This window comes from Giraffa tippelskirchi, chromosome 14 (genome assembly GCF_054371585.1).
Source record: "Giraffa tippelskirchi isolate mGirTip1 chromosome 14, T2T-mGirTip1v1.2.pri, whole genome shotgun sequence".
Lineage (NCBI taxonomy): Eukaryota > Metazoa > Chordata > Mammalia > Artiodactyla > Giraffidae > Giraffa > Giraffa tippelskirchi.
Genome location: NC_137288.1, coordinates 54,744,913 through 54,754,401, shown reverse-complemented (window position 1 = coordinate 54,754,401; position 9,489 = coordinate 54,744,913). Strand labels below are relative to the sequence as shown.

Sequence of the window (9,489 nt, the reverse complement as noted above, 5' to 3'; positions counted from 1 at the left end):
GCATGTTGACTTCTCAAACTCAGCTGTGGGCCCCCACTGCCAATCTGGGAATGTTCATTGCTGCCCTAATGGTCAAGGGCCACAGCCACTTGGTCCTTGAGACAGGCTAATTGACACTTCATCACAAGGAAGCAGGGGTGATCATCTGCCTGACAGTGATGCTACTAAATGCCATGGTCAAGAGGGCCACTTCTCAGCATCAGGAAGCCCTGCACTGCACTCAAGGCCCGACATGCCCGCATCAGTCCTGTGACTTGACTCTGGAGCCCACTTCCTGGGATCATTACTCCCAGCAGAACATCAGTCAGAGTCAGTCAGGACAATAGAAACCACCCTGAGTGTTTCGACAGAGAGAATTGAATATAAGAAATTGAATAAGCAGGCAAAAAGGCAAAAACAGAAAACCGAGGCCACAGAGATAGTAAGTGCAGGCAGCAGCTGCCACCCTCAGGGCTGGGGTTGCCAGAACCTGTCAGCCAGGAGGGGTGCCAGGATTCGCAGCCAAGAGGGGCCTGAAGGCAAGGCTGCTGCTGTGGGCGCTACTGCCTCTGCCAAGCGCAGGCAGGCTGGTTCAGGGTGCAGTGCTGTCAAGACCAGCAGGAGAGCAGGCCCTGCTCCTGCCTCCAGCCACCCAGTTCCTCCAGGCCTCCTGTGGGTGGAGCCTAATGGAGCCAGCTGGCAAAGGGGCCTGCAGAGCCTTAGCCCCAGTGAAGCTGCAGAGCAGAGAAGGTGGCTCTGATGGTAGCTCAGTGTCCAGCCCAGCCTCCCTATCCACCTTTCCCCAGGATGCCCACACTCACCATCGGGGTCCCTTACTCCCCTGGGAAGGCGCTCCCCATGGTTCAGGTGCAACTGGTGGTACCCCCTCCCTCACGCTGCTCTGAATCTGCCCAGGGAACCAGGAAAGTCCCTGAGGACTTCTCTTCATGTTGACCTGTCTGTTCCCTCAGAGTTCCTAAGCCCTTGAGGAAAAGAATGACTTGTCATTATTGAATCTCCAAAGCCAGCACTGTGGTTGGCACATACTAGGTGCTTGAAGACCATTTGTTGAATGAATGTCTCTTAAGTGTTTGCCCAATTATAGCACTGATATTCTCATCCTGAGAGGCCTTATAAAACATCCATATACAAATTGAAAGTCTTCAAAGGAAGGTAACGGATATTGGACTTAAATTAAAAAGACTACCCCAGTCTATAGAAAACCAGCATAACTTCCATTTAGCCATCCAGTGCAGTGGGCAGCTCTTCAGGAAGCTTGATTCTCTGGGCATCTAAAAGCCTCCCTCTCTGCATGAGATGATTAACACACAGAAAATGCTGGTGTTCTGAGAGAAGGAGGTGTTTCTGTATAGGGTAAGTCTTCTTTTTTTCATTTTCCTTTGGGAAAGATGCTAGAAACAGCCCAACCCTACTAAATTTCCAGGAAAGGCAGGACCTTCTCTTGTCTGCTCCCTAGAGAAGGACTCAGTGATGTGTTTGGGCTCAAGACTGTCTCGGCTACAGCTGTGGAGGCTAAAATATGCTGACTTAGTAATAATTTGAAAGGCGTGCTTGTCAAGGGGTACAGATCCTTTAAGGAGAATGGGGCTGCTACTTCTGCCCACTCGGGCCAGGAGGCCAGGCAGCAGACTGGGCCGCACAGGGAGCAGGTGTGGGTGATGGGCAGCGGGTGGTGAAGCTGCGTTGGGCGAGCACAGGTCTCCAGCAGGAAGCGGGTGTGAGCAAGTCAGGGCTGGCCATGCAGCCCGATCTCGGGCTGAAATTCCCAGCCAGGAACCAGTCTGCCCACAGAGATGCCCACCCCACACAACAGTAACATGGCCGTGCCTGGGAGACATCCACTCAGCTAAGTGTATTTCATGCAAAACATTGTCCTTAGCTAAGGTAATGTCCTTTCTGCATTTGAGTGATAAAATATTGTTTCTGTAATAAAATGATTCCGGGGGAAGATGGCAGGTTTTATTCTGTTTTTCCCTCTCACTTGGCCGCATGAATGAACACATTGACAAATCTATGTAGGTCACCAAAATAAAAAAAAATTTTTTTTTGAAGCAGTTGTTGGTGTGTGGGATTGAGAAGTCTGGAAATCACGGAAAAGGGCTCGTCCCCAGGGCCCTGTCATGTGTCTTTCCTTAACGAGGATGGGAGGGATCCGAGGGTCCAGGGAGGGCGCACTGCATCCGTGCCTGCTGAGAGGAGAAAAACAAGTTGCTGAGAATCCCCAGAACGCAATTAGCTTTTCCAAGAACTGAACAGGGAATGCTCTCCCTCTCAAAATGCCTTTTCAGCAGGAAAGAAAACACCCAATGGAAAACACGACTATTACATAAATGTTCCAAAAATTGTCTTAATCAGAAAAAATCAATCATGGGATCATCAGGAAGTGGGAGCCCACGCCTTTTCTGGGGCGTGAGTGGTTCCATCTCCTCTGCTTGTCTCAACTGTGGCCAGAGGCCTGTCCACTGCATGTGTGGTAGGGAGAGGGTGTTATGCTCAGAAAAGAAAAGAAGCTGGTGTTTTGTATTGGTGCTTAATGAACTAAAATCAGAAAATTCAGGGAGTTCCCTGGTCACCTAGGGGTTAGAGCTCTGGTCCAGTTCAATTCCTGGTTGGGGTATTGAGATCCTGCAAGCTGTGTGGCACAGCCTATGTGTATATATATATATATGTAAAACTTAAATCCAAATGTTCTTCAAGCTTTTTGGGGGGTGGCATGTGGCATGCAGGATCTTAGTCTGCAACCAGGGATTGAACCCATGCCCTTGCCTCCTGCAGCGGAAGCATGGAGTCCTAACCCCTGGACCTCCTGGGAAGTCCTCTTAGAGCTTTATGTTCACTTTGTGAGTCTTGTTAATCTATCCAATGGCCTGATAATGTCAGCAATCCAATGACTGTTCCATAATCGACCCTCAACTTGTGCATAAATTAGACAGAGGAAGTTCTCCCAAACAACAGCATTTCTAAACTTGACTAAGTTACTGTAGATAGTTTAGGCTGTAATGATGAATGTAGCACCTGATTCTTTCAAACACTTCCATGGGGCATGTTCATAAACGTCAGGGTGGAAAACCCCTGCACACGTCCCTGTTCTTTTCCACCTGATGAATCAGACTTCAAAACCCAGCAAGTCAGGTGCCCTGATGCCATCAAACAAGCTAACAGCAGTTGAAGCAGCATATAACAGCATGTGACTTGACAACTGGCTACCACAACTGTACAAAAACATAACTGAAACTAGTCCCATATGGTATGGGCTGGACTCCTTTCTTCATCCTAGAGTTAAGCCCCCAGCCCGGGGATGGCGGTCCCAGATCCCAGGCCCTGGACTCAAGCCAATAGCTACTCAATCTTGGGTAAGTCTCCTCTACAACTTTTCAGTATTTTCGAACATCTTGTGGTTAATGTATTCCTTTTACATTTTAAAATATCTTTAGAAAGTGAAGTTTTAGGGGCGAGCTGACAATAAAAGCAGCTGCAGAGAGTTAGCCACATCAGTGGATGGGAGGGGACAGAGGCTGCAGGTGCAGCTTAGCTGTGCACTGGAAATTAGTCACAGTCATGAGCTTCCAAACTTTCTCTTGAAACTTGTGAGGACAGATGTTTAAGAAGTGGATTAACAAAGCTCTACTTTTCGGCTCAGATTTGGGGATGATTCCAAAGAATATGTGTCATGTTCCCTGCCTCTTGTGCAGAGACATCAATCTTTCCACTCTGCTGTCTGCTTGCTCATAGACAACGCACAGCCCAGAGCTCAGGATGCAATAGCTAGTGAAGCAGCAGGAACACTGACTGGTCCCAGTAACCCCCAGTTAGCGTCGCCTGCCCAGAGGTTTCCTTCAGAATTGGTTTATCTGTTACGGGAAACCTCTCTTCACTATGAGCCCTGCACCAATTATCCTGCCAGGAAAAGATATTTTCAGATGTCCTAACTCCTACTACTTTGTTGTCCTTTGCGGCTTAATTTAAAGCTCTATTTTGGAAGAATTCTTAACTTTTTCAGAGCCCCAAATGATGTGAATGGAACAGATTATTGGTGCGGTCAGTACATGTTTTTAACAGTTTAATGTGAGAAATAAATGTAAAAGCCTCCAGGTTTTGTCTTCTCTACTTGGTGTCCCCTGGGGTCCTACTGACCAATTTCTTTCCTAACCCAACCCCTTACCTGGTTAGGGTCCATTGTCTCCATCATCCCAAGAGGAGAGAACCTGTTTTGACACTAAGGGAATCCAGGGTGAGGTACCATCTTGGCAGAGGTCAGCGTGCGCCATCTGCTGGAGATGCTGAGTCTTTCCTTTCGGTCATGAAGTAATGGGCTCCCAACATGACCTGATCGCCTTACTGCTTCTAACGGACTATCACTTGTCTTGAACCCCACTGTTTTTTAGAATATGTTTCAGAGAAAATCAAAGAATAGTTGAGCCTAGTGAAAGTGAGAGTTAGTCGCACAGTCATGTCCGACTCTTTGCAATTCCATGGACTGCAGCCTACCCCACTCCTCTGTCCATGGAATTCTCCAGGTAAGAGTACTGGAGTGGGTTGCCATTTCCTTCTCTAGGGGATCTTTCCAACCTGGGGATCAAACCCAGGTCTCCTGCACTGCAGGCAGATTCTTTGCCAACTGTGCACTAGTGGGAATCTCTAGTTGAGCCTAGAGATACAAATATAATTTTAACCCCAAATATGCAGAGTTATCCCAACCGTTATTTTTGGTTACCCTAAAGGATGTTTCAGGAAAGGCTAAGATAATAAGTGTAGCTGGAAAATAGCTGATTTATTTAGGGTGATCGTAATGTGGTGTGTGTGGTGTGTGAGGTATGTGCAGTGTGTGTGTGTGGTGTGTATGTACGTACAGTGTGTGTGTGGTATGTGTGGTGTGCGCAGTGTGTGCGGTGTGTATGGTGTGTGCAGTGTGTGTGGTGTGTATGTAGTGTGTGTGGTGTGTATGTGTGTGCAGTGTGTGTGTGGGGTGTGCGTGTGGGGTGTGCATGGTGTATGCGTGGTGTGTGTGTGATGTGTGTGGTTTGTGTATGGGGTGTGTGTGTGTTCCCACCAGAATGATGTCCCTCCCTCCCTTTTTTTCAGTTGTCTCTCTTTCATTTCTTTTCGTTCTTCCTTGCTTTAATTGGTCCAGTTTTCTCTCCCCATCCCCCTCCTCCCACCCCTCCTCCTCCCTGTCTGTCTCTCTGTCTTTCCCTTTCCTTTCTAATTAACAAAAAATATTTCTGGAGAATCTGTGCACCCAGAAGAAAGGCATGAGTGAGAGAGCTATGTGAGTGTCCTTCTGTTGACAAACATCCCACCTTCACGGGTGGCAGAGGGTGGTAATGCGCTCTGAAGAAGGACACTTGCCAAGGGACTCAGGCCTCTTGCGGTTCCTGATGCTGGGCTGGGAACACCTGTCACTGCCCAGTCTGGCGGGGCCTCTGCTCCCTAGAGAGACAGCACAGGTGTGGGCTGGGGCCTGTATTTATCAACTGTTCCCCTGACCACTGTCCAGTCTGCAGAGATGCTGAGCTCCTGACCTGCCTGCTGTCACCTAGATCCCTGCCCCCACCCTGCCCTGGGAGCACCCCCGAGTGGCGGTGTGGACACTGCCTTCACTGCTCAGCCTTCCGTGTTCCCCATCCCAGGCCTTGGCCAGACCCTGCACCATGAACCCACCATGGCAACAACCCCTGCTCCTCACAGAGGGATTCAGCCAGGGCGTGACCCCCTGTGGATGCTGGGTCCACTGCTGTTTCTGCTTGTTCCCAAACGGTTGCCCTTCTCAGTCCATCCAGCTGCTCTGGCTGAGAGAATTTGAACCCTTGCTCTTCTCCAGATGTCACGGCAGTGTTTCCACAACGATGACACCAGCAATTTCTACCTACAGAGATTTTAGAAAATTGTCTAATATGACCTGGAAATGCAGTGAACCAAGCCTAGAAGCTCTGGGTCTGCTTCTAGATTGTTTGTGTCTGTTTATAAAAGTATAATCTACCAAATTGCTATAAATTACAGAAAGGTTAAGAGAGAAGAGAAAAAGTTTCCCTGAATCTCTAAAGAAAACATTAAAGAACCAATCACACTCATTTTTCATCAGGGCCTAATAGAATTACAATGAAAGTGAAAGTGGTAGTTGCTCAGTCCTGTCTGACTCTTTGAGACCCCATGGACTGTAACCCACCAGGATCCTCTGTCCATGGAATTCTCCAGGCAAGAATACTGGAGTGGGTTGCCATCCCCTTCTCCAGGGGATCTTCCCAACCCAGGGATGGAACCTGGGTCTCCTGCATTGCAGGCAGATTCTTTATCAACTGAGCCACCAGGGAAACCCTCAATATCCCATAGTTATAATCTGCTTCATCCCCTCTTATACAAGCAACAGTGTTAAAATAACACTATCAATAACATTGCTACCAATATGCTATTGAAAGCAGGAATTTGTTTCTGCATTTTTGCTCTCCATTCTTCCTCTATCAATAAAGAGCTGTATACATCTATTTTGTCAGAGCATATACCATTACATACCACTCTCTCTCTTTTAATCTGAAAATGGTCTTAATTTAAATGACACTGTGACTTTGGTGTTCACCTCCTATTTCTATAGCAGTATCTCTCCCTTGTCATTCTGATGGTCTGAAGCTTGTTTTTTGGAAGAAATCGCGGAAACTAAATTCTCTGAATTCCTCCATGTTGGTAACAGTTGTCTATGATCTTTATATTTGAAATTCACTTTTGCTGCAAAGTCCTAGGCTCATATTTTCTTTCCTCACAAAATCTTAAGTACGTGTACATATTCTCTGCTGGCATAAAGCTCACAGAGTCTGAAAGTGAAAGTATTAGTCGCTCAGTTGTGTCTTTCCCACCTAGGGATTGAACCCGGGTCACCTGCATTGCAGGTAGATTTTTTTTTACCATCTGCGCCACCAGGGAAGCCTGATAAACTAAATCCTATTCCTTCAAAAGTCACTTGCTGTTTTTGCCTGGATGCCCAAAGGTACTTCCTTTTCACTTTTATTTAAAACTCAGTAGTTTTACTAGAATACGTCTTGGTGGTGTGCACTCTGAATTGATATTCTCTGGTATGCAGTTTTTCCCTTCCTTATATTTCAAGAATGTAGATTTCATATTTCAGGAACATTTGTTTCCTTGAATTGCAGGTTTTAGAACTGTTATCTCATGTCACTTTTATCTTCTGGGACTCCTGTTATCTGCTGGATGCTTTTGGCTGTCCCCAGTATTTGTTGTTCTCTCTCAAACTCATTTGCCTTTCTTCATTTTTTAAAAAATTTAAAATGATTTTCTTCTTTTCAGTTTCCATTTCTACTAAGGTGTTGTTGGTTTAGTCCCTCTCATTCCTTTAGACTTTATTTTTTCATTTCTATTTCTTCCTAATTTTGATTCACATTGTCTCTCACTCTCTTGAGTGTCTTTAGTTTGTTCTGAAATAGTAGGTGACAGCTTTGGTCTGTTTTGTGGGCATGCCTCTGTGGTATGCTTTCATCGTCTGCAGGAATGTTATTCTACTTCTTGTTCTTTTTTTTCTGATAACTTTGCTGACTTTTGACCTCACTTCTTTCCTGATGCTCGCTCATTCCTGAACTGACGTCAGCTGTCGCAATGCCTTCTGTCGCTGTCATCAGCGGGCTAACGTGTGAGGGCTTGCCTTCTGCGAGTCCCTTGTGCCCAGTGTTATCGGCATGTCTTCCTTACTGTCTCTCCTCCATGTCCTGCAAGTGCTCATTTCCCCAGGGGGTCCCCCTCCATGTGGGGTCTTGTCCTGGAAGAAGCACTGCTCCAGCCCCTCAGGCCTAAAGGAGGAAAAACCCTTCCTGTGTTCAGCTGCTGTCCTCTCCGCACTTTCTGGGGAAACTGATGCTGTCTGATTCCCTGTCTTTAGGTCCATCAGGTTCCTCATTGCTCTAGTTTCTACCTGCACACACATTGATGTCACCCAGGCTACAGCGCTCTGTGGTTCATCCTCACTCCCCTTACATCTAGGGATCTATGGGGACAGCTTGTCAGACTGTTTTCCCATGAGCACTGTCTGTGGGTTTTGAATCTGCTACCTATTCATTTAGTTCATAGAGCCTAATGGATAAATGAGATGAGATGGTTAGAGAGCATCACTGACTCAAGGGACATGAATTTGAGCAAACACGGGGAGGTAAGTGAAGGAAAGAGGATCCTGGTGTGCTGTAATGGACTACAGTCCATGGGGTTGCAAAGAGTTGGATACAACTTAGCTACTGAACAATAGCAACAATCACTGACATCCATTCCAAATCCAAATTTCCCAATCTTTTATTACTTTTTTTTTTTTTTTTGCTACACAGGGCGGGTGGAATGTGGGATCTTAATTCCCCGATCAGGGATCAAACCTGTGCCTCCTGAAGTGGAAGCATGGAGTCCTAACCACTGGGCCTCCAGGGAAGTCCCCAAATCTTTAAAAAAAAATTTTCTTTAAGCTAGTTTGTCCCAATCATAACCCAACCCAGGCCATGATCTGCTTTGGCCGCCTTGTTTCCTGTCTGATTTGCAAAGACAGATAGATCCTCCTCCCTTCTGCTGTGATGCTACTTGTTTGTGGAATAAAGACAGTGGGCCGGGCCCTCTGCTCTGTGTACTTACCACACTCTGGGTTCACTGATCACTTTCTGCTGTGTCACATAACAGGTTCGTTTGGTCCCTGTATTTCCTTAGGCTTGTAGTTGTAGACTTGGCCAGATTTCACATTTTTCCTTTTCTTTCTCAGTGAGAATACTTTGGGGTGACTGATGTCTACCTCCTAATTGCATCATGAAGGGTCTGGTTGTGTTGGTGTTGTGGAGATGTTAAAATTGTTCATCTGGGCATATTTGGAAATACTACAAAATTTTAATTAATAATACCACTTACTGCTTACATACACCAGGCATCTTGCTAACTGCTTTCTCTGTGATTTCTCATATTACATCTCAGTATTTTCACTGTGTTCAGATTTGAAAATCGGCCCAGACTTGGTTGTTTGGAAGATTCTGAATCACTGCTCTGAGCTTCTGTTTGCTTGACATAGTGATGCTTGCTCTTGATTTACAGGGTCATTTTGGGGATTATTTGAAGTCACGATGTGAGAGCATTTTGACAAAAGAGAATACGCCAGCTTTACTGTTATAAAAAATTTAAGAAAGAAAACCTCATACAAACAGTGACTGTGATGTCTGTCTCACTTGTTCCGCATCTGTTTCTTAAAGGCGCTGAGCCACGCAGATCAGGCAGAAAGCCGCCGCGCGCCGGCGCGCAGCAGCCAGAGCTGCGGGGAAGCCAGGGAGCTGCGGCGGTTCCGCAGCCAGCCCAGCGCCGCGGGCCGCCTCGTGCGCCGGAAGCCCAGGTCCTCCCGCGCGCCCCGCCCCCACGCCTCTACGCTCCGCCCCCGCGCCTCTACGCTCCGCCCCATGTCCCATACTCCCCGTCTCTGAGTTCCCCGCCCCTACGCCCCTACGCCCCGCCGCTACGCCCGCACGCCCC

General features: G+C 47.1%; 1 long non-coding RNA gene across 1 annotated transcript; it reads right to left on the bottom strand.

Annotated features, from left to right (window-relative positions):
• Positions 1–1,945: 1,945 nt before the first annotated feature.
• Positions 1,946–9,339, bottom strand: LOC145534372 (uncharacterized). The gene is made up of 3 exons (XR_014074501.1): positions 8,614–9,339; positions 5,662–5,866; positions 1,946–2,186 (listed from the first exon to the last, which is right to left on the bottom strand). It is a non-coding gene; the product is annotated as an uncharacterized LOC145534372 (long non-coding RNA).
• Between the last annotated feature and the right edge of the window lie 150 nt (positions 9,340–9,489).